The 26643-nt window shown below is 34.3% G+C and overlaps 1 protein-coding gene across 8 annotated transcripts in view; it reads left to right on the top strand.

Annotated features, from left to right (window-relative positions):
* Positions 1-26643, top strand: part of Qki (QKI, KH domain containing RNA binding) — a 133211-nt gene that overhangs the window by 63391 nt on the left and 43177 nt on the right. The window lies entirely within an intron of this gene.

Raw genomic sequence — 26643 nt, 5'->3', positions numbered from 1 at the left:
AAGAATGAAGTTATTTATCTTGTTTTCTTTTGAGTCTCATTGTGAATGCATTTAAATAGTTTTGATATGTTTTAGTTCATTGCAGTTTTCTTCAGTGCTCAAGATGTTTGGCCAGTGGGGGCTACCTTAAGTTGATTTCTAAATCCTTTTGACAGAATCTTAGTAATTGGTGATAATAATAATTTTGTTTTCAGATATGATAGTCCAGGTTCATCTTGTAAGATTTCCTTCCCATACTTGAACTCAGCCAAACTTAAGAAATCCTGTTTACTTTTAGAGAAGAATAATAATATAGACTATAGCAATACTCATTTTTGTGGGCCTTTTCAGGATGGAGGTGGTGAAAAGTGTAAAAAGTGCATACACGTGCACACACACACACACGCACACACACATTTTTATAAGTTCATTCTCATTCAAATTCAGGATTATGGTGGTTTTATTTAATTGATCTTATATTTGTCGTCTTTTTCATCATCAGTTTTCCCTCAAATTTCTGTCTAGTTTTATTTATTTTACATTAGGAAATATAAAATAATGATTCATTTGCTTTATTCTAAGAAATAGTCTGAGAATCAAAGTATAAATACCACCTGCAACAACACACTTAGTGACAATAATTTTATCTTCCCAGTTCTTAACTGTTTTAAGCTATTTTCCATTAAAGAGACAAATTACTACCTTTTAAAGTGCCCGAAATATTTTTTTTTCAATATGTAGTGGTTGTCCCATCATGTGGATCCACTGTTAAGTTCATTTGTTGTACTTGGTTTACTAGTTTTAGTTATTGCTTAAAATATTTTCCTGTTTATAAAGTATTTGCATGGTTCAAAAAACCACTTCTTTTATCCTTTTATCCTTGCCCCTTTGTCTGTTCTACCTCTTGCCATTTGGGTAGACTTTAAAATTTTTTATTTTTAACATAAAGTTTCATATGTTGGAAGTTGAGCCTCTATTGAAGGCATTCTTATAGAAACTCCTCCACATATACTTTATATCTATGTGTATATAAAAGTCATTACTGTTGTTATCAGTATGACCATCTTCAGTTTTCCCAACTAGTCATTTGTAGTGTGTTCCTTATTTTCTGATTAAACCCATTTATAACAAATGGTTAAACATAGTTGAAATGGTACTGTAACTGGTGTTATGGTGCATCATGATTGTAATTAATAACTTTTGGCTGGGCCTAAGTTACTGTTTAAAATGTTTATAAGAGGAAATGTGCTGTAATTTTTTTCTATTAACTTATTAGCCTTCCTCATCAGGGTTCTTCATCTGAACTCACAGAATATAGAAATTACTCGATTTTACCAAGAATGATTCATCAAGAATACCATTTTGCATAGGAGAGCAGGTATTATATATGTTTATGCTCAGGACTTGGCATTATTAAGACTTAGTTGAGAACGTCTGTACATTGGGATGAATGGTTTTTCTTGCTGCACTTAATATTCCTGCCTCCCTAACACATTGCATCTCTCCTCACCTCCTTTATTGGTACCTTTTGGCAGTATGAATTAGAGGGTAGCAGTTGTTTCAGATTCTCTCTTACACTGTTAATCTTATCAGTTGCTTACTTATGGACATTCATGAATCTGACTAGTGGTTTTTATTTACGAGACAGATCAGTTGCTTTAGAAATGTGACTATGAAACTTATTGTATAATCTGGAACCTTATAAGCCATGGAGTCTAACCATTTTTGTGATATTTAATTTTGCAATATTTCAGTAATATAGATGGTTATTATATAGTTTTTATTACCTTCTTCATAGATAATTTAGTACTTATCCTAGATAGCAGTTATATTTCTGAATTTCTGTGGTTCTTTGCCCTTAAGGAACTTTCACCCCTGGGAGACTCTCATATAACAGTGTACAAAGACATTAGATAGCTACAGCAGAGGGTGTGCATTTTTGTAAGAGGTCAAGAAGTGGTGAGTTTTTTTTGGTAGGTTGGGGGTTTTATGGACGTTGGAGTCTGACTGAAGTAGGAATTATCTAAGCAAATGAGTGAAATGGTATTATAGACATTATAAACAAGATCAACTAACACATTTTGCAGTGTGGGTGGTTGGCCTGTTTCAGTGGAACATTTGGGGTTCTGTGGGAGAAGAAATGTTGATCTTGGAGACAAGGCTGGGATCTGAGGATAAGGGTCTTGGAAACCTTATCAAAGGACCCTTCCCCACCATTTTCAAAGTATTACATTGACACTTTTTAAAAAGATTATAATATGTTAATTATTTTTCAAAACTTGATGTTAGTGGAAAACATGGGCAGAAGGAGGACACAAACAAATGAAGTCTCAGACTACTCTGCTTAGAAAGTTCCTCCTTGCAGTGTGATAAAGCTGGTGCCTTGGAAACATCAGTCCTCTGATGCTTTCTTTAAATATATATTTTATTTTTGACACACAAGTGTACGTATTTATGTGTTGTATGCAGTGTGACATTTCAGTATGGGTATACAATTTGTGATTATCAGATCAGGGTAATTGGCATATCTGTCATCTGATTTCTTTGTGTTGGGAACATTAAAATCATCTAGCAATCCTCTGATATCTCTGTATTTACATATGCAAGCATATATAATCTCTTAAACCTTAGCACCTGTGATATATTTGGTAGTGCATATGTCTTAAAATTGTCTTGGTTTAACTAAAAACAAATTACCTAGAAACTTTAGGATTTTTTTTTTTTGTGTGTGTGTGTGATGTTATTAAATTCAGCTTTAAAAATAGTTGATTAGTTTGTTTTTTAGGAGAAAGAGCATCTTTCTGGAAGACATTAAAGTCATGCTTCTTCAAGCCTATGGTAAAAGATCACTTTTTAAAAAAAAATCTGATCTATCATAGATGATCTTTTTGGTAAAATGCAAAAAATTAGTTGTTATAGAAATGAAATTTTAAGACATAAATTTAATCTTATTTTAAACTTTTTTCTTAAAATATCAAGAGACATAAAACTACCCAGAGTCCTGTACAATTTCTTAACCTGCTAGACTTCTGTATTCACAGACTGTGTACATTTGGCACCTCGGGTGTAAATACAGCTTGTGGCATGACCTACTGTTTCAGGACTGCATACTAGCTCCAGAGTGGCCTTCCCCCCCTTCGTTCTTATTTTTCACCTCCTCATGTGTGCTTTTAAAGTTAAATTCATTTTAGAGTATTGACTGTATAAGTTTTTAGTTATATATGTGGTTACATGTTCATTATGGACTCACATGACTTAGCTTTGAAGATAGAAGAGTATTAAGCAGTGTGATGAAAATTAAATGTTTATGTCAGGTTGCATAATACCTCAACAGTCTACTTTTATGGAGTAGAGTTGCTCTGTTGCCTACATTAATTGTTAAGATTGGGAGGATTTGAAATAAAAATTCAGTTTATGTGAAAGTGCCATTATTAAAACTCATGAGACTGTCTTTGAGGGGTAAAAAGATGGGCCTAGTGAGAGAAAAAAAACCTGTTTATTAAAGCAAAGTAACACTTTAAGTAACCTGTAAAACTTAAGCTAATTACTCTGCCATAGACCTAATAATAGGATGAGTTAATTGTCCATGTCTAATGAAATGAGACATGAGTTTCAGTGAATAGGGAGAGTCCATTTTATCATTAGATGCTCTTAATGAGCCTTTTAAAATTAAGTCTTGATTGGATTGCAGTCAGTTTAAGGAATATTTGAGCACCTTGTAGTTGTATAAAACCAAAATTTATTGTTTCAGACAATTCAGTTTTGTGTTAACAGAATTGGTAGTGGGATGTTACTTAATGTGTATACCACTATGCTGTGTCATTTGATTTTTCTTTTTCAAATCCTTTAACAACTCCAGTTGAAAAATGAATATTTTTTTAGTCATATTTACAACAAATTGGGCATTTTCATGAGCCTAATGAGTCATCCAATTCTATCCTAGCTTTTTTTTTCTATTTACTCCCTCAGTTATAAAAGACTCTTATTGTTGTTCTGTTGCTCTTTTTATGTTAAGGCATCAGCATTTTGATTTTAAAGCACATGTAATTGCCATCTCTTGACTTAAAGACATGGTTAATTTCTAGTATTAGTATATTTTCGGTGCTGGGGATTGAATCCCAAGGCTTTGTGCATGCTTAAGCATGTACTCTACCACTGAACCACTTCTCACCCCTCCAACCCCCCCCCCCCCCCCCCCCCCCGCTTTATTTTTAAATCAGTTTGTCATGGAGCCATGATGATATCACAACCTGTGGGTCTAAAACTTTAAAACTGTGAACCCCAGGTTATTGAAATTCTTCGTTCTGTGATTTTATTTTTAATCCTTTTCTTCCTTCCATATCCCTCCCTTCTTTCCCTTCCCACCTCCTTCTCTTTTCCCCTTCCTTCTTTTTTGGTTCTAGGGATTGAACCCAGAGGTGCTCTATCTCTGAGCTACATCCCTAGCCCTTTTTATTTTATTTTGAGACATGGCCTTATTATGTTGCTCAGGCTGTCCTCAAACCTGGCAGTCCTCTTGCGCCTCAGCCTTCTAGGTCACTGGGATAAAGGCACGTGCCATCATGTTTAGCTGTATTTTCAATTCTTAAAAACAAGACTAAATAGAAATTATAGTAGATAGCAATATATCTAAAAAGAACATTATAAATTTTTAAAATTTGTCCTGGGTGCTGTGGCACACATCTGTAATCCCAGTGGCTTGGGAGGCTGAGGCAGGAGGATTGCGAGTTCAAAGCCAACCTCAACAAAAGCAAGGTGCTAAACAGCTCGAGACTCTGTGTCTAAATAAAATACAGAAAATAGGGCTGGGGATGTGGATTGAACTCAGCGGTTGAGTGCCCCTGAGTTCAATCCCTTGGATCCCCCTGTCCTAATATTTTTTTAAATTTGGGTTTTTGCTGAATTAAAGTGCCTATAATGTACTCTGAATATACAAGACTAATCATTTCATAGAAAATATTGTTTAACAATCTGATGTGAAGAAAATTTTGTATAACTTCCATCTTTATTACTAATGAGATTTATTTCTTAAAGGTAACTTGTGTTCATTTAAGTTACGAATCACTGAAAAATAAATGAGTAATCTGAATTCAGCATGGATGTTGAAATATGTATAATATGAACAAGTGTTTAACAGTAGCAGCATGTTTTAAATGTTTAGAATTTAAAAGACATCACAACTTTCAAAGAAGTCACAAGTAAAAGCAAATGTGCAAGATTGTCTTTTTATAAAGTAAAACCAAATCTTTTTAAAATTATGAGTAGTACGATGACTTCCAGTATACTCTTGACCTAGATTTTACGTTTTGCTGAAGAATATTGTATCAATTTCCATAAAACTCTACTGTCACACTTAAAAATTTTTAAAATTCTTTTTAGTTATACATGAAAGTAGAATGTATGTATTTTGACATACATAAATGGAGTATAACTTTCCAATCTTTGGGTTGTACATGATGCTATCACACTTTTTAATGACTAAATTAATACTTAATTGTACATATGTGTTGAAATATATCATACATTGACATTTTGAAAATACTTTTACTATGAGAATATGAAGATAAGTTTATAGAAATAGACATGGTTAGTTGAAATGCATTATCAAAATTGCCTTGTAATGCTGTTTGAAATAATAAGCCTTTTTGGCAGGAAACAAAAATGTTTATATATGACTCTTCTCTAAGATTGGGGTTACCACTCTTTTGAAAAAAAAAATTGTGTTAACTTGCATGCTTTGCTTAACAGGATCAAATCTTTTAATAATACTTTATTTATTGTACATTAATGTTGGGTATTATCAATTCATTGTTACCACTCTTAACCCCACCCCTTTGTATTTTCTTTTAATTCTCATTTTAAAAAAAGGCACATACATGTGTGTATACCTACATAATAATTCTGAGAGTACTACAATGACTTCCTGTATACCTTTGACCTAGATTTGCCATATATTAACATTTTGTACCATTTTGGGCTCACATATGTTACAATTTTACCTGCTTGCTGAAATGTATTTGTAACCAAAATAGTACTGTGACACTTTCATAGTTGTTCATGGACACATATAGAAGGAACACACACACATGCACACACACACACAATCTAGTTACCCAACTGCTCTTGTTCCCAGCTAAGATAGAACAAGATGAGACATTGCCTTTGTGCTTCAGCTCTCATTTCGTAAACAAGTATTCCTTTCATGGTCTATTTAGTGTCAAGTTTTTTGCATTGTTGTGCTTTTTTTGTGGTGATTTTGCTGGTTAAAATGGCCCCCAAGCCATTTTCTAGTGTTCTTATGAGCAAAAAGACTGTTCTGTACATAGTAGAGAAAATACGTCAGAGAATGTTAGTTCAGGCACAAGCTATTTAGGGCTCTTGGTTGTTTATTTGGTATTAATGAATCATGAATCAGCAGTATGTATTAAAAGAGGTATGTTTGTGAAGAGAAACAAAAGTAAGAGTGAGTTATGTACTGATGGGTTTGTGAAAATGTGACCAGAGGTTTGTGGGAGCCTAACCCTGTATTTTCTCTAGGAGTAGTGGTTCAGTATTTGCTAATTTAGTGTTCCTGGTTACTTTACAGCCCAAACAGTGAGAATTGACCTTGCATGTCTATGCATGTGTGTTCATGTGCATATGCATGTATGTGTAAAACATTTATTATTTTTTTTGTTGCTGAATGGAGAGTAAGTTGTAGACATTCTGATACTTCATCCCTAAGAACAAGGACATTCTCTTATATAATCAAAGTACATTTATCAAATTCTGAAAATTTAATATTGTTGACAATATTGTTACTTGATAGACATTCTGAATTCAGATATCTTTGATTTTTCATTCATTATAAATGTTAACTACCTAGAATTCATTCCAGATCATTCATTGTATTTATTTGTTGTATCCCTTAGTCTCTATTTGAAAATAGTTCCAAAACCTTTCATATTTGGGTTTGTCTTTTATTTTTCTCCTGATTGGAGTCAGGGAATGTGTTTTGTTGTCCTTTGTGCATCATGGTTTATTTTATGTGGTGCTGAAGATGGAACTCAGTGCCTCACATGTGCTAGGCAAGCGCTCCACCACTGAGCCACAACCGCGGCCCTGTGAATCATGTTCAAGAGCACTTAGATGGTATCAGTTTCCCCTCTTTTTGGTGGTGTTAACTTTGATTAATTGGTTAAAGTAGTGTCAGCCATATTTTTATAAAATAAAAGTAACCTTTTTTCCTTTAAAATTTATAACCCATCTAAAGAGAAATACTTCGAAACTAGGTAACTGTTCTTTTCCCAACAGTTTTTTGCCACATTGTTTTAGGGTTATTGTTTTTAAAAACTGTCATTGGCTTTGCAACCATTCAGTCATAATGAAGATATTAGGTGCCATTTCTGATAGAGATCTTTTTTTACTATAATCCCCTAAATCCCCTGCCTTTGTCAATTTTAGAATTCATGTCTCCTGGCTTGATCTCCCCCGGTTTCCAAGTTGCTTACTCTTGTTTTCCCACCACTTGTTTGGTGGTGGTTGGCTGGTGGTAGCAACAATGGGTTGTTGATGTTCTTAAGGCACTGCTTACATTCATGCAGATTAACCCATTTAATTCTCAAACTACCCTGTAAGATAGCTGCTGTAGTAATCCTTATTTTACTGATAAGGAAGTGGAAGGTAAAAGCCCTCTGTGGCTAGAGGGTTGCTTAGGCACCATATGAACCCAGACTGGCTTCATTGCCTCAGTTATCTGCATTGTACCTTTCCTTAGAAGCCTTCTGATGTCCTTATTTTCATTTTCCCCCTCTGGCTGCCCCCAGCAACCATAGTGAATTTAAACATAACCTCCAGTGTGTTTTCATGTTCATTAACAGTCAGGCCCTTTTAAGTCTTCTCTTCTCTGAGCTCCCACCTTGAACATGCAAATGCTTTCCATGGAGGGCTTTGGTCTTGTTGTTCCCTCTGCCTGTAGTACTCTTCCCCTGGGAGCTGTGTGACTTGATCCCTCACTTCATTTCAAACTTGAGTTCTCCCTCTTCCTCTCCAGGACTTTGCATCACCACTTGGCCCAGAAAACAATGGAAAAATATTTTTCATTTTATTCATCAGTACTTCTGGTGGGCTCTAAATCTGTTACATATCTGCCACTCACCAGGAGTTGTGCTTCTTGAAAGAAGAGTTGTCTTTTGATAGCTACCCTGTCTACTTGCTGGGTCGTTGCCACTCAGCATTATGTGCTGAAGGGAGGAATAATGTGGTTTTTAATTCTGCTTAGTTATTTTGCATGAAGAGATTATCAATTGAATAACTGAAAACTTTATTTTATTACGTTTTTGTGGATTCTGTCTTTAATGTCATGCATGACAGTGTTTTCCATTAGTTTACAGATATTTGTCATTTTGTACTGTCAGTTTAATTTATTCAGTTAAATCTTAAGTCCTTTTAGAAATTACTTTATTCTGTAGGGTGGGATTAGAAATTCTACTCACATTCTCAGTTACTGTGCTTTTTAAAATAATTTTAATGACAAAAATTTTAAATTGCTTTTGATAAGTTTAGTTTACTCTTTACATTATGTGAAAAAGGCAAAATACACATTTTTTCCAGTACCTTCAGTGTTATCTATCCTATCTGTTCACCTCCTAAGAATTGAGCCATACTTATTCCTTACATATGCATTTTGCACTTGAAATATTTTTCTTCCTTTCAAGATTTATTAAATAATTTAGTGTGTGTGTGTGTGTGTGTGTGTGTGTGTGTATGTGTGTCTGGGTCAGACACACAATGGCTCTTGGTCTCCTGGAGTATAACTTAGGATGACAGGAGAAAAACAAGTAAATGAACAGGACAGTTTGAGACAGTGGTGAGTGCTTTGAAGAGAGTGATATCTGATAATAGTAAATGTGGTCTGGGTAGAGTACTTTTAGCTAGGGTGGCCAAATAAAGACCCTCTGAGGTTGCATGCAGTGGCACATACCTTTCATCTCAGTAACTTGGGAGCTGAGGCAGGAGAATCACAAGTTCAAGGCCAGATTCAGCAACTTGGTGAGAACTGTGTCAAAAATAAAAAATAAAGGAAGTAGCTCAGTGGCAAAGGACTAGGGTGGCCAGGACTAGGAAGGAGTTTTGCTAAAGGTTCATAGTTCACCTTCAAATTTTTTTAGGCTTTGCTAAGCTGCTTTTGCTGGGTCTCCAGAGCACTTGTTCTCTAAGTATACAGTGCGGTGTTCCTGTTGATTATATAGTTTGCTCTTATTTCCTTACCTGGTTGTAGTCTGCAGGAATAAGAATTTTTATTCCTGATTTCCTCAGTGAAATGTGGACATAATTGTTGCCTGTTTAAAATTTTTTCTTTACATGGAATTTTAGCCAATTTTGTGTTTTCTGAAGTGTTGGAGTATCAAATGATGCTGAAGAAATATCTAAAAATTTATTTATATACAAAGAACTGAAAAGGACTTAAATTATGGAGGGCTGGGAAACCAAAAAGCACTTTACAAGTTAGTTGACTAGGAGTTGAGTTTAAGAAACAAAGTTGAAATTTAAAACCTGAAAGGAAAATTGATTGCCAAGCCTAGGGATAATATATAAGTAGTATTTTACAGTGAACATTGGTGACCGTATTTGCTGTTTACCCACACACATAACTGGTTGTTTTGATCTTCATGAAATATAAATGTTTTTACCTTGTCTTCAAAATGTGCAGGATTTTCCACACTCTAGCTTTTAATGGAAATCTGCAAAGTAAGGCGAAAATAGTTTTCAGTCAAGTGGTTGGAATATTTCGTAGTACTTGGTAATATTTCTTGTTAGTAATAGGTGTCACTTAATAGATGGAATTTTTAAGTTATATATTAAATTTTAAACAGGTTTTAGGCCAAACCTTCAAGTATCCAACCCTAAACAGATAGTGTGAATTCCCAGATGTTCTTTCCTTTAGTTGCTTACCATATACCCTGCCCAGTGCTTGCATATACAAGCTTATTTGGTCATTATGAGATAGAATCCACAGATGTGTTTTGAATATTTTTAATTTAAAAAAATAAAATAACCAAGGCATTGAGGCAGAGATGTTATTTAGACAATAGTTGTTTAATGAGCTGCTCATATATACAAGAGAAGAGAATGGGCCTGATTGCTCACGATCTCATGTTTGAAAAAGCATTTTTCCGGATCTTGTGAATTTGCATATCTAATTGCTATGTAATCAAAACTAAGTGAACTGTAGCTACTTGAAACTTTAAAATGAAAGGCAATCATCTTTTTGGGGAGGAGGGGGAACCCCTTACATGCAAGCTAGCCTGAACATTAGCATTATAGTCTTCTTGTGTTTAATTATAGGTGTCTGACTGAGCAGTAAATTTATGCTTGTGTTATTAAGAAGTGAATGTGACCCTGAAACACCAGCTCAGCTTTGTGGTAACAGAGCATTGGCTTTGAGAGAAGTTAGCATCCTTTGTGTATTTGGTGATAAGGGATTGTGCCAGAATGGCTGTTAATTACCTGCTTTATTTGATATGGAAAACAGTGGTTGCATACTTTTCTTCCCACCAGTGACAGCACTCAATTAAAATTTGTATTAAAAGCTATAATGTGCTCAGTTATCTGTTTGGAAGACATAAGGTGAAGAAAATTAATTTTTCCAGTTGTTTGTTGGCAACTTTGTTTTCTGTAAATCCTTTGGGGATAACAAACTTTACCCAAAGATGTGTTCTTATGCTTTCCTAGTATAGATCTTAAATGTTTTCTTTCTTTCCTGCTGCCTTACAAACGAGTTATGAAGAAAGAAAATATGTTAAGATTCTTAAATGTCATTTGGAAGTTTTATAGCCAGTATAATTATTAGAGTTTTTGACTAGGTAAGGCTCTTTTTAGATTTTATCTCACTTGAACTTCTAAATCTGACCCAGGTTGAAAACTGGTTCTTTATTTTCATTAATGTTGTACTGGTAAGTGCTTCTTGATCATTTTATCTCTGAGAAGACGTAATTAATCTGGGACCAGTAAGATTAAATACATATATGTAATTGTTTGAGTAAAACTTTAACTTAAATTTCTTTAAAACTCCCGAAATGTTTACCCTTTTAAGTTTTGGTGCTTAAAAAACAAGCTTCATTGTAGTTGCCGTCTTAAGAAAAAAGTGATTGTTTATTGAGTTTAGGAGTGAACTTAATTTATGTAGTTACTATTTAAACTTTTAACTTTTATACATGATTTCAGTAATCTCCTCTCCCCTGTCAAAATTCATTACTTTTGAATCCATTAACATAACTATTAAAACTTCATTTTAAAAACATCATTTATTTTTCTTGGCCTTCTGAAAGTTGTGTTTTCTAGCATTTTGAGGAAAAAGGTTTTATATTTTAATAAATTTCATCAAAGTTAGCAGAGAGCTATTTCAGTTATTCATGTGAGGTTTACCCAACTTGGTTGACATTTCAGTTCTTGAGTAAAATTAATGCACTTATTAAGGAATTATTTTATGAAAGTGTAGGGAGCAGACCAGTGAATCTGAGTGTACATGAGTTCTGTGGTTAAAGAAAAATTTCTGTACCCTGTGCAGGACATCTATAGCTGCAGGAAGTTTCATTGTACAAATGAGGAATAATGCTCTTGTACATAATGTCTTATGATCTTAAAAAGTCTACATTGGCTAACTTATTTTTGAGATCTTATTTTTATTGTTCATATTTTTTTAATGTTGTGCAGTATTTTCAGACAAAATAACTTTTCTACAACATCAATCCTGTAATACATCCACATCTCCATTCAAGCATTTAGTACTTTCTATAGTGGTCCATAGAGTTCTGTCAGAGAAGTCATGTACTTTCAGTAATTTCTGTAAAAGCACAGCACCTGACACGTTGTAGCAACTCCAGAATACTAAATTAATGTGACCCCTTAGTGTTTTATATTTGAGCTAATCACTGGCACTATTTGGTAATAAAATTTCGAATTAGTTTTACTATTTTCATACATAATTATAGTTCTTTCAACATCGAGTTTTAAGATTACCACTTACCAACCTTCATTCACTCTTCCCATTGCCATTCCTGCCAGTAGCAATATTCATTAATATGTGTATATTTTTATCCCCTGTGAACCAGAAACACATTGCTGTAAAGCAAGGACTAAACTGGAAGACTCATTGAGTTCTGGGATGATTCAAGGACAAGATGGTCAGGAAGTTGACTAGGAGAAAATGGGTATTGAGTGTTGAAGTCAGTCTTGCATGAGTAGTCTGGACCAGGAGTGGACTACATCACTTGTGACTAGGTATACCTGCCATCTAGAAAATGTTCCTGGTGGTAGGAGGAAGGAGAGGGTGTGTTCTAACTAGACCTGGGGACATGCTGCCTCATGGTTTTGAATACTAAGCTGTTGATGTTCTTGTGAAAGAAGGATGTTTGAATTGTTAATAGGAACTTGAGGGCTTTTAATGAGAACTTGAGGGCTTCTGCTTCCTGTAGCAATTTGGTATTTTGGTCAGACTGACTCCTGCAGGGAGGACCTAGAGAACACAAGTGGAATCCTGGTTGAGTTAGTTGTTAAGAGGACAGAGTCAGTATAACAAGTACTTGTTCGCCTGGCTTGTAATATGCAGCACAGTGAGTGACACTGATTCCAACTGGGCAAACCCCTGTTTTTTGCAAAAAGGAGAAAGGAAAGAGAAAAGAAAGGGAATTCTCAAATCCTGACTCACACCTGGATTACACATATGTAGAATGGATATAAAGCATCTTGGCTAAAAATGTGACATAGAGAACCATACATTGCTGGCACCTAAGAAACAGGAGTTTGCATTTCTCAAACAGTTATGTTTACTGGAAACAAAACAACCAAAAGCAAACAAAACAAGAATTCTTATAAGAAAAATAACAGAATCTAGAATTAGTGTACAGTTCAGAATTAATCCCTGAAAGTGAATCATTTCTTAAAACAAGAATTATCTGTACTTCTTGGAACTACAAGAGACTTTTTTTTTTAGACTAATTGTTTTAACATTTCTCATAAAGACAAAATATGAAGAGCTATACAGTCCTAACAGAGAAATAGACGTAATAAAAAAGAACTAGATGGAAATTTTAAAACAAAAATAGAATATCTGAAATAAATTCACTGCATAGACTTAACTGCCACGGCAGAATATAGATATTTGAAGATAGAGCAATAAAATTTTCCCATTGTAGAGAACAAAGAGAGGGGAGTTTTGTTTTGTTTTCAAAATGGAAATAGCATATCAAATGGTCTGACATACATATATTTGGAGTCCCAAGAAAGAGAAGATAATAAATAAGAAAAAATAATGAAATAAGGGCTGAAAATTTCACACATCTGGTGAAAGACATAAATGTGCAGGTTCAAGATACCCAACAAATAGCAAGCAGAATGGACACACAGAAGTATACATATATTAATGCTACAAACATTGAGATACATCAGAATAAAACTGTTGAGCACCAAAGATTCAAGGACCAATTTTGAGAAGAGCAAGAGAAAATTAAATGATTAATTTATGACTTTTTATCAGAAAGTAGGCCAGAAAAGAGTAAAAAATATTTTAAAAACTAAATATAAGCAAAATAAGGGGGGAAAGGCAGTGGGAGAGGGATTGAATATCATAAAAGATACAGGGAAGGTCAGTGGGTCAGTGAAGTATAAATAGGAGAATGAAAGGGATGAAGGAAGGGAAAGTAGGAGATAAATGGATTTAAACAAAATCATGTTGTATAGAGAGGTACCAAAGGGAGTTTCACTTTTATGTATACATAGAAGAAAGGAAGTTTAACAGAGAAGGGAGAATAGGGGGAGTTAGGGAAGGGAATGGGACTCAAATTTCTTGCATACATGATTTTGTCTGAATGAACCCAGTTACTTTGTGTAATGATGATGCTCTAATTTTTAAAAAGTAAAAAAAAAAAAAAAAAAAAAAAAAAAAAAAGAAGTTGTCAATTCCAAATTCTGTAACCAGTAAAAATATATTTAAAATGAAGGTGAAATAAAGCCATTTTGAAATTGAAGATAAAAAAGAAAACTCACATGAAAGGGCATTTTACAAGCTAAGGAGAAATGAAAATAAATGGAAAGTTGGTTACTTAGAAATACCTGGGTAAACAGAAAAACATTTTTCCTCTTAATATACTCTTCTTTATTACACATATGCCCGCTTAATAAAGTGACCTTATCCTGTGGAGTTTTTTTAAACTGATGTATGTGTAAATGCAGGTCTTCATGGTTATATGGTTTCTGCACATTAAGTGAAATGGTAGAATACTTTAAGTAGACCTTGAAAAAGTTACAAGCTTATATTGTAAAACCCCCCCCCCCACCAGAGGTACTACTGAAAAAATAATGTAAAGAAGTTATAATCAGAACAATGTAGAGGAAGAAAAGTTTATTGGGGGCTCATGATTTCAGAGGTCTTAGTCCATACATTCGTAATTTCATTTCTCTGTGCCCAAGGTGAGGCCAGACATCATGGTGGAATGGTTTGGAAGAGGATGGAAGCTCAGGACATAGCAATTGGGAAGCAGAGGGAGAGGGAGAGTTCCACTCGCCATGGACAGGATGCAGACCCCAAGAGCACACCCCCAATGACCTGTCTCCTCTAGCCACCCGCTGCCTGCCGATAACTACCACTTAATCTATTCTATTAAGGCCCTCATAACCTGATCATTTCACCTCTAAGCTTTCTTACATCATCTTAACACTTGAGCTTTGGTGGAACACCTCATATCTAAACCATAACAGAAGTATTAATAAAAATAACACAATAAAATTTAAATGGATTTGTAAAATACATTCAGAGACAATGTGTGTGGTACAGTCTGGAAAGGAAGTTCAGGAACAAAACCCCATATGGTGAAATACAAGGCCAGTAAAAGTTGTGATAAGTAATAATGGAAGAAATATTACAATTAAAAAAGGCAGAGATTGTCAGTATGGATAATATAAATTTTCTTTTTTTAAAGCAAGCCCAGTGATAGACTGTCCATAAGAGAAATACTAAATAGATGCAGGTAGATTGAAAATAAATGTATGGGAAAAGGTATTTCAAGAAGACGGTAAACAGAAATCTGGAATTACTATATTAATATGAGGTAAAGGAGATATTTTGTAGTGATAAGTCAGTTCATTAGGCTATAACAATCATAATTGTATATTCCCCTAATAGCAGGGGACGCAATATATGCAGTATAATTAACTAAAACAGACAGAAATAGACAGTTTTGAAATTAAAATGTGATTTTAACACATCTCTTAGTGGTTAATACAGCAAAAAACAATGACTTTGAAAATCTAAACTTAAGGAACTGGAGGTGTAGCTCAGTGGTAGAGTGTTTGCCTTGCAAGTACAAAGCCCTGGGTTCAATCTTCAGTTTCACCAAATGAAAAAAAGGTGTGGGGAGAAAAAAATAGATGATCTGAACTTTATTATTAGCCACCTTGAACTCACTGGCCTTGGTAAGACACAACATCTTCCAAGTGCAGAATTCACATTTCTTTTTAAATGTGCATAATAATGTTCACCAGTAACATTACCAAGTGGGGCATATAGTGAGAATGCAAGGTAAGTTTAATATCTAGGTGTCAGTATCATTTATATCAGTAGGAAAAAAGCAGAAAGCTGTTAATTACATCAATAGGTGTATAAAAATGTATTTGCCAAAATGCAGTATATATTCACAGTAAACTTCCCAGCAGACTTAAAGGAAAGGAAACTTCCTCAGTTTGATAAAGTCCTTCTGTGAAAAAGTATAGTAACATCATGCCCAAGAGTAACACAAAATGCATTCCTCCGAGGCTCACAAACAAGCCAGGATATTTGATTTCATCATTTGTCTTTATGGTTTGTGCAAAAGGTTCTAGCAAGTGCAATATGACAAGGAAAAGAAAAAGGAAGAAGTGCAAATGCTTCCAGGCTCCTGATTGCTTGTATAGAAAATTGTATAGAAAAAGTTCAGTCCAACAAAAACAGATTATGATCCTAAATCTGTGTATACCGAAGAACATGACTTGAAAATAGGAAAATGGAAATTATCAGAACCAAAAGTAGAAACCCAGATCCACAGTTGTGCTTTTAACACAACTCCTAGTAACGGATATAGCAAGAGGGCATAGGACTCTGGTCTGAACAACACAACTAGCCAGACTTGGCCTAATTAGTTAAACACACACACACACAGTACACTAAACAATTACACAATTTTGCATTCTTCTAAAGGTGTGTGTGGAACATGTGCTTCTCCATAGAAACCTTCAATAAATTTCAGAACTCTAAAATCAGTTAGTGTGTTAATTACAATGGAGTTGAACTGGATATCAGCTGAAAATTAAAAATTGATGGTTTCTTATAGAGAGCCATTTTTCCATTTAGGAATCTAGAAAGAATAGTAAATCAAGAAGGAAAAGAAGTAATGTAAAGACTCAAATTTGTAAATAGAAAAATGTACTGGATAGCATATTGATGATTAAATAAAGTTTCTTTAAAATTGACAAACATAAAACTGGAAGAGAAGTAGAACTGCATTAGATGTCATTAATTTCAGAATTATTTTATCTGTTAACCAAGAAATCTTCAGAGTTGCAGCTTGCAATTCACATAGAACTTTATTTTGTATTTGAAATACCTTTTTCTACACCGTCTTTTCATCATATTCTAGGATACATGTTGAAGACATAAGTGAAGTTAATTAATAGATTTCTTGCCTTTTTTTTTTTTTTTTTTAACTCAGCTTTTCCTCAGTCTCACTTTTCATGCCATGTAGCATTCTGTGCTGTCAGGACCATTGATATGATGCAGCAATTGGAAAAGAGTGATCCATTCATTCTTCTAAAGTTTGTCCCAAACTGTTGCAGGTTTTATATACACTCCTAAACTAACAGCTTAGCTTGCTGCCACAACTTCTTGATGCTGGCAGAAGGCCAGACACTCCTGGATCAGAGGCTGACTTTATTACAGCAAAAGCAGGAGCAGAATGTGATCATGTTTGCTTGGCTTCCCTGAGTCCTGGGTTACACAAGACATTGCAAGGCAAGATGACACTTTAACCCAGTGGACGTGGTTTTTCAGAAAAGGAGCCTAGAAACAGGGTCCCAGCAGTAGACAGGATCTCCCCCGCCCCCCATTTCTGGTGTCCTTGACCTGCTTAGTTGCCTGTGTGGCTACAGAAACTACTCAGTTTGAGGAGATGCATAAGCCTTGCACTTCCACACACTCAGAACATACAAGGATGCTGGGATCACTACAGCAGTGGTTAGGCAGGGCCGTCTGTGTCCTACTGCTGCCTCTTAGTATTTTAGGTAGGTGACAAACGGTAAGTAAATGGAATCAGGACCGAATGAGAAAGACTGTGGATATTTAAAATGTCATGAAAAATGCAATGAATAACTTAGGGACTATAAATTTTAAAACCAGTATAACTTTAAAAAATTATTTTAAGGGCATTGTTTTCTGATTCAGTCTGTATATTCAATAAAGCCTAAGAAATTCTTTCATGTTTATAGAGCAAAGATTAATCCAGCTGTTTTTTAAGTCAAATTTTTTATATCAAAATACATACTTGTTGCTTTCCCAGTTCTGTGAATTTGACCTAAGTCTTCAACAATCTGAAATAGACTTTAACTTTAGTCTAAAAACACTTCTAAACATATTATGACCACTTTTTAAGAACATACTAAGGTTGAGTTCATGACATAAGCAGTAATTATGGCCTTAGTGACTTAATAGGGTTTGTTTGTTTTTGTTTTTTGGGTATCAGGGATTGAACTCAGGGTTACTCAACCACTGAGCCACATCCCCAGCCCTATTTTGTATTTTATTTAGAGATAGGTTCTCACTGAGTTGGTTACACCTCAGCCTCCTGAGCCTCTGGGATTATAGGTGTGTCCTACTGCACCTGGCTTTAATGGGATCTTTAAACTTTTGTTTTCAAACTTTGATAAAGTTGACATTTTAATGAAAATATTACAGGGTTCAACCAAAAAAGTCGTAGAGCACATACCCAAACTTACTGTGTGGAATCTGGCTAGTCCAGAGTTCACACAGCAAGCATTGAGGAAGGCATAGCCAGAGGGGAACAGAAAGATGCCATAAACACAATTGGTGTTTGGTAGTACCTGAAGTTAGAGAATGCTCAAACCTTTTAAAGGATTCCAAGGGGTAGATCTGATCCACCCAAAATAATCTCACTATTGATAAAAATCACCTGATTAGTAGGCTTAATTATATCTTCAAAAAAAATCTCTTCACTCAAACAGTAAACGAGACCCCCCCCCCCCAAAAAAAAGTCTTCATTGGAGGGTCTAGATTAGTGTTTCACTGAATAGCGTGGAAAAGGTATATATATGCTACAAAAGGTTGCTGCCTCCCATTTGTCTGTTTTTACCTTCATTAGGAAGGAGCTATAGAAATTGACCAGAGAAATCCTGTCTTCCAGTAAAAATAGGTCATACCAACTTAATCATACTTTTTACTTTTACTTTTCCCTTTTATTTTTATTTATTTATTTTTCGGTACCAGGAATTGAACACAGAGAAGCTTTACCACTGAGCCACATCTCCAGGCCTTTTTATTTTTTGAATTTTGAAGCAGGTTCTTGCTAAGTTGCTTAGGGCATCTCCAAATTGTTGAGGCTGACTTTTGAACTTGGGATCCTCTGTCAGCCTCCCGAGTCACTGGGATTACAGGCATACACCACCTTACCTGGCCTCAACAGACATTTTTAATAAGTCATTTGTGGTCAGCTATGTGCCAAGTACTAAAGATCCAGTTACATAGAAGATACGGTGCCTGCCCTTTTGTAGCCAAGATGGGGTTCATACAAGCAAGTTGGAGAATATGTTTTATATAGAAATAACTTTTCATTTTGTAAGTACTGCCTTTTCCCCCAGTATCTTCTAATCCAGAGAAATCATTGAGTAATTGCTAAGTTTTCACTGTGGCTTTGATTTTGCAGCTTGCTAATTGAGAAATTGGAGCATTCCTGATTCTTAGTTATGTTAGAATAGCGACAAGACAAAGTCCTGCAGTAAAATAAGGGAAATCCCTGTTATCTGGAAGGCCTTCTTAAGACCTAGGAAGGTCATAAGGAGGAAAAGTAGTTCCATAATACAGATGTTAAACAACAGAGCTTGACCTTGCCTTCACCTTCTTTTTTTTCATTTAATCCTTACAATCCTGTAACTTCTACAAATGAGTGAAAATAAGATTTCAAGAAAGTTACTTTATAATTATTTCACTATTTCCCTTGCTAGTCTGTGTAAGGACTTGCATGTCTGCCCACTTACTTGTCAAACCTTGTTCACTAGCACGGTAGAGGAAGTCAGTCAGTTATTATTAATTAGAGTAAATAAGTAAAAAAAAAAAAAAGTAAAAAAAAAGATAAATAAGTTAGTTGCTCTGGAGTATAGAGGTACTGACATTAGGCTGGCATTTCAGTCTGTGTTCTTGCCCTTGCTATATATATGCCACTTTTTGGTATAGGGAGTCACTTCCTTTTGTGTTTCCTTCCACCTTAACCAATTATTTTTTTTAATTACTCTTTATTCTACTGTTTTTAGGGTTTGGAGCAAACTTAGTACTCTGGTTATCAGTGGGAAAATATGGATACTTGGTAAATGTTAGCATATGGAAGCCCCATGGAACGCAGAACAGTTAGGGATCGTGTGCCTGTTTCCTTACCAAGGATCTTAAAGTGCTGTTATGACAAGGTAGCTCTCCCTGTTTATCTACACACTTGTAGAATAATGATATTCTACATCAGGGTTAAAATTGATACCGTTTAACCCTGATGGGTTCAAGATGGCATGAAGGCAGCAATGAAGTGATATTGGGGCAATACGAGTACTGTACATACCCAAAGTGGCATTAGGTTGAATATGACATTAGAAAGTAACAACTACAAATGATGAAGTTGCTCTTTATCTTCTGTCTTAACAGTTCCCAACAAGGAAGCAACTTTCGTAATATAATGAACAGTGCATTATTGCTGTCTTACATTTTGGAAATCCTAAAAGCACTAGGCATTGACTTAAGTTTGAAAATGTAAAAACAGACTGAAAGTGCGTCTTTCGAGATAATTCTTAATTTGCATGTAGTTGTAGCTCACTGGATGCTGATCTCTATTTTGTGTATTTTTTTATTTTTACTTAACAGAAGATGGAAAATATTCTGAGTTTGTATTGCCTGCTCTTTATATATTTATCAATCTTGAATTGAAATTTTCAGGTATTTAATTATATTTTCCCTAACCCACATAGAAAAGTACACATGCAGAATGTACAGGAAAACACCATGTGACTTAGAAGCTTAGTAATTATCGAACCAGTATATTTTGTTACTTGCCATTTTCAGTTTATAATGTAGCAGTTTAATACCAATGTTTTTTAAAATATATATACTTTTTAGTTGTTGATGGACATAATACCTTTTTTTTTTTTTTATCTACCTTTATGTGGTGCTGATGGAACCTAGGGCCTCACACTTGCTAGGCAAACACTCTACCACTGAGGTACAACCCAGTCCCCAAGTCTTTTTTAATTGCTTTAAATATGTAAAATATTGTATGGATATTTTCGGAAAGTGATTCTAATATATAAGGGACAGTAGTTTCACGTGTTGAATAAAGAATGCATAATGATAAACTCTATGGATTTAATTATGCTTTAAAATGAATTTGTATTGTGTTTATTATGGCAGCATGAATACGTGTTATGAAACTAGTAATACATTTGTATAGGACTCTTATTTATAGACTATAGAACTGTCGTGTATACATATAAAACAAGTACAGAAATTAATAGTCAAGAAAAATGGGACAGAAATGTCAAAAGAAGTACAGGTTCAGATCTGTGTGGGTAAAAGAGAAATGTAAAGCTATTGATTATATACCAAACTCTTATGTATTTTAGGCATTTCTAAATGAATCATGGGTAATGTAAAAAGTGGAAAGGAAGCATCTTTGTTCTCTAGAGGCTTTCTATTCTAGAATATAATATTAGGTATAATGATAGAGCAGTAAAGTTCTGTGGAAGCTAAGTGGGGCAGAGGGAGGATAGATAAATTCTGATAGAATGCAGTAACTTAAGGAAAATATTTTGGAAGAGGTAGTATTTGAATTCATTCTTCAGTTTTAATTTTTAAATTTCCTTATCCTACTCTTTCAGTCTATTGTGCAGAACCTGTGAAATTATCATGGTCATAGTTTTTTCCTCCTTCTAGGACACTGGTGATTCTCATTTATGAATCATTTCAAATCCAGCCCCTCATGAAGGGTGGTTTAGTTCTTTAATCATTGAAGCTCTCCATTCTAAAATTGTAAACGTTAAAGGTGTGTCTTTTTTAAGCTTCTTTCTTAAAAAGTTTAACTTCTTTCTTAAAAGTTACATGTGAAAAATAATTTTATTTTTATGTAATATTTTAACACATTTTATTGACTAAGGTAGTAAAAATCAGTTGAACAAGTACTTTTTATTCCTGAAGTACATTTCCAATTTTATTTTTCTAAATTTTGACTTATATTCCTGTTAGACCATTTCTTGTAAGACAGCCCTGTTCCACATTCCTGGTATGTCACTTCCTAAATCATCTCTCCCTCTGGTTTTAGATTGTACTCTATCCCAGCCGTGGTTCATACAGATAGTATGTGGATAAGTGCATAGTATCATAAATTACTTAGGATATCACCAAACCATTACTCAGAATTTTTATATGTGAAAAATCATATTCTAAAACATTGTTTCCTTTTGAATTTCTGTGGAATTTACTGTCCAGATAGAATTATCCCAGGAAAATGTAACTTTATGTACAGTGAACCATGTGTGGTCACTCTCCTGCTTTCGCTTTAAAATTATTATTACATAAACTTGTGAATGTCAAGATTTTTCAAAATACCATCTGGTTCTGGTTATTGTTTTCAATGAAATAATTATAATCTTGATTAGTTTTTAAAAAATTTTATTTATTCTTTCTTGTCTTCCATAAGTGGTTGTAGGGTCTTCAAAGGCAGAAGCTCATCAGCTAAAGTAAGGTCAAGTGAATCAGTCCATCCTTTATCTCCCATTGAAACAAAGATAGATGATTGCATTAATACCCACCTTTAAGACTGTTAAAAGGACTTCATAAAATACTAAGTATGAAGTGCTTTATGTGTTTTTGTTAATAGCTCTGACTTTATTTCTGAATCTCATGCTGCGCTCTTGTAAATACCAAATATAGGGCATTTAGTATAGTTAGTAGGGAAGGATATGAAGGTGAATCCAATTCCGTAGTTCTTAGAGCTTTTTGACAATAGTACACATTGAATTGATTATGTCAAAAGAAATACAACAGGAGAATAGAGAGAACATCTTTTCTGGAAAAACCTGGTGATAAAGTTCATTAAAAGATGATTTTTGAAATTGGGAATTTGATAACATTGGGAAGGAAAATGGGCATAGGTAGGATAGGTTAGTCTTTTACTTTTTATCTTCCCAGTGTACTATCAGCAAATATTACAGTTAATATTTTGAAGCATCACATCCTTTCTCTAGTCTTTTCATGATCTTTTCTTATATTTCCTAGAATAAAACCACCCAGTATACAGAAATGTCACATGTAAATTAGTGGACATTGTCTGCTAACACCGTGAGAAGCATTTCATGCTTCCAGGGGCAACAACAACTTTTATATGGGTGATCCTTAGCAGCAGCCATTGCCGAGTTTCCTGCTAGTCTATTTCCAACCTTACTTTTTTGATAAACATTAGCCAGCTGTTGATCTTAAACTTCGTTGAGAGATGAAATTTAAAAGCACTTGATTATTTGTGTCTTTGTGGGAAACTTGAGTCATGTTTTTATTTCAGTCTTAATGTGTCATCGATGGTATATTCAGCTTCCCAGATTGTCTTGTTCAAACTTATTTCCACACACTTCAAGCTCCTCAGGTCTAGACAGTCTTCCTCATCTTGGTTTTCATTCAGACAGATCAGTATATTTGGCTAGCACTGGGATACATAAGCGTAGTTTGACCATATAGTAATTGGAATTAGTGAAATCGAGACATGAAAATGAGGCGGCACTCCTGCTGCCTTCAGTATCCTGTCTGCAGGAGATCTATGTTCTTCAAATAATAATAAAAGATCTTTGATTTGGTAAATTGTTTTCCTTATGTTTAACTTAATAAGCATTTTTCAAAAGCCTGTTGCCTTTAAAGACTTCTTAGATGATGATTTCAGTAAACTAAAATTATCCTAATGTTCACTTTTTACTAGGAAATTATTTGTTTTGAAAATGTGATTGTTATGGCTCTTAAATTTTAAAAGATTTTTGAGTTCAACATTTATGACTGGAGTCAGTGAAGAATTACACTATGTAAAATCCGCTTTATGCCCAGTTTCTCAAAAAACATTTCCTAAACTAATTTAAGATTATATATATATATATATAAAACTGGAGATGGTAATATGGCTAAACTTTAATACTTGGCCACAGTGCATATATTCATAATAAAAATGTTATTGGAACCTCAGTTTGTTTCATATATGACACTTTCAAATTCCTTTGCAAGAGATTTTGGCATATGACTTGCACATTAAGAGCACAGTAGGAGCAGAAGTCTTTTGCTATTTGCCTGACTACAAATGCATAATTAAAAGAGTGACAGCAGGGGTTAGGACAATCAGTGTGCTCTGATGCTTCATGTTATAGAATTACTTTGTTGTTCAAACAGATACTGTAATTAGAGAATAATTTTAAACTTCATAAGGCAGTGACTCATCACATTTCTTTTTTGTCAAAAACCAATCACAAGTAGTTTCTCAAACGGTAAGATTTTTTGCTTTTTATTTTTATATCACTGTGTACAACAGCTTTAAAATGAAATGGATGTTATTTTATTGAAAGGCATATTATTTACTTGTGGGCAATATTAATTAGCCCTTTCTTAGTAATAGTGATGAAAATATGCATTGTGTATTAAGACCACATTTTAGTTTTAATAACCTTACCCATTAGAAACTTTAAAGACAAGGGGGATTCTGTGTGTTAAATTAAATGACTTCAGGTTTATTCATTCATATATATATATATCCTTTATATATCTTTCAAATTAGATAGTTCCTTCATTTAGTAAAAAAAAAGAAATTTTGTAGGTGCAAGAGATGTTTTACCAAGTGCTTTTCTTCCAGTTCTTGATATTCTTCATGTGACTTAAGAATTCATTTATGAAAAGGAGTGACTTGGAATTAGGAGATAGAACCAGTATGAAAAAACAAACAAATCTACCAGATAATCTCTTCAATCTATTTCTTTATCTGCAAAGTCCCTACTGGATCTAAAATTCTGCGTGGGTAAGACATACTTAGAATTGCACACAAAAATGTAAAAAGGTTAAAAAAAAAAAATCTAAGCTGGGCATGGTGGTGTGCCCCTGTACCCAGCTACTGGGATGGGGAGGTTGAGGTTGGGAGGATGTCTTGAGACAACATAGTGAGATGCTGGACCCCTCCTTCCCCCCCACCCCAAATAAAAGAATTCTAAAGAACTCTGTTCTGTTTCTGGTCTTTCACTAATTTATTTTGCTTATTTTAGGGCAGTTTCCTTAAAGTAGGTGATGTTGTGTGCTAGGAGTTAGTAGCTGAGATGGCAGGTTCTGTAGTTGCCTGGATGCAGAAGCGCTTTGGTGCAGCTTGGGCAAGCCGTATATGTCAATAACAATGGTAGTCCCACAATCATATAGTTTAGTTAGGAGAGTCTAATAGTATGGCTTATTTGTATTGCTTAGCATTGTACTTTGCAAGTAGTGTTTACTATAAGCTCAGTTTGCCATTATCATGATCACTGTCATTGTTCTCATTTTTAAATCTATAATTACCTGAGAGTCTAAGAGTTACTTGAAATTTATTTATAATATGTTCATGTTAAGAAGGTACACAATAAAGTACCATTAGTAATTATGTCTTTCTGTTCTTTTATCTGGTGCGAATGGTATTATAAAATTGTTTAAAATGATACTAAACTTTATATAAAACTGTTTTCCATTTCCTTGAATCCTCTCATTTATTCTGACCTTAAATCAAATCTCAGCTATGTACACACATAATGATATATCTATTTTGACTTTGCCATCACTTTGTTATATTGAGAGATAACACTTGTTTTGAAAAGACTTCTTAAAAAATTGTTTTCATTTCCATTTTCTTCTTTCTTTGTGGGTTTGTACATTTAAAAAAATTTTTTTAACTTGGCTTTTAAATTGTTGAATTAAGAGTTTATACTTTTGCCAGGGTACTTAACCCAAATTTTTTCCTTTGGTAAAGTGGAATGGCAAATTATACTGCAACTTTGTTCTGCTTTTTTATAATGCTGGTAATATCTCCTTGACTTTTGTCTTCACCATTGTATAAATGTTTCATGGCATGTCACAATTTCAGCTTTCATGCTTAAGTTTTTCTGAATTATTGATGTTCTTCAGTTTATCCTTGTGTATTATTTGTATGCACTACTCTTAAACACACTTATTCTCAACACAGAATAGCTTTTAATGTCTTTAATTACTGATTATAATATATATTATGATATACGGAATATCAGTTATAGTTTGGTTTGGTTGGTGTTTGTGGGTTTTTTTTTTTTTTTTTTAATCTTGTATGGCATTTGCTTGCATCTTTGCATGCCTGTTAATTTCTATTAAATTTCTGTTATCAGTATCAGATAGTGTGAATTTTACCTTGTTGGGTGCATATTTTTATCCACTTCTATAAATACCTTTCAACTTTGTTCTGGGACACAGTTAAGTTAGTTGGAAAGTTTGATCTTACTTTTAAAATTTATATGTGCAGTACTGGAACAGTGGGCAGATTAGATTTAGTTGTTGCCTTTACTAAGCAAAACCCTTTAGTGTACAGTTTCTGAATCATGCAAAATCTTTCAGGCTGATTCCATGTGAGAACCAGACCTTTTGTTTCCTTGAATCCTTGCAGGTGATTCTTTCCTGGCCTCTGGAGTTTCTTGCTAGGCTACACTCTGGTGGCATTGGGTGGAGTGCTCTGGTGGGCCTTTGGCAATTCCCCATTGTGGTTGTCTAAGACTTGAGTCTGTGACCCCAGCTGTGCTAGTTTCCTTGGACTCTGACCTCAGTCTTTTCCAGTCAGGGAGGGCTCACTCATTTTTTTATGGTCTTTTCATCATCATTGACCTTACCTGCCTGATGTCCATGTAGTGACCAAATAGTGTAGTCCAAATGGTGACCTTCAAGATAAAGGTCTAACAACAACAAAGGCAATTTTTATTGTTTGTAGCACTTTGATCTGAGGTTCATCTGTTTCTGTATAACATTTGTATTTTATTTATTTCTATATTTATGTTCTTTGTTTTTTTAAAGTTTTAAAATTTATAAATTATATTTACATTATCTCTAAAACTTAAAGCAAGAATCAGCCATGAAATTCTGAAGTGATCCTATTTAGGTAATAGGAATGCAGCCCACTGTCCCTAGTTCTCCCTGTGGTGGCAAGGTGTGCAGCATGAAGCTGCTCCTCACTAGATGACAAGAAGTCATCAAGAAAATTGAGCACAGATTCTATGAAACTGTATTTATTACTTGATTTAATGAAAGAGTGGTCTTACAGTTGATTTTTTTTAAAAAGTGTCCAATGGAAAAATAACTATTCTTATTTATTCGTTGTTAAGATTATAATG

Source organism: Sciurus carolinensis, chromosome 7 (genome assembly GCF_902686445.1).
Source record: "Sciurus carolinensis chromosome 7, mSciCar1.2, whole genome shotgun sequence".
Taxonomy (NCBI): Eukaryota; Metazoa; Chordata; class Mammalia; order Rodentia; family Sciuridae; genus Sciurus; species Sciurus carolinensis.
The sequence above is the reverse complement of the archived record's forward strand: the minus strand, read 5'-3'. Positions and strand labels throughout refer to the sequence as shown.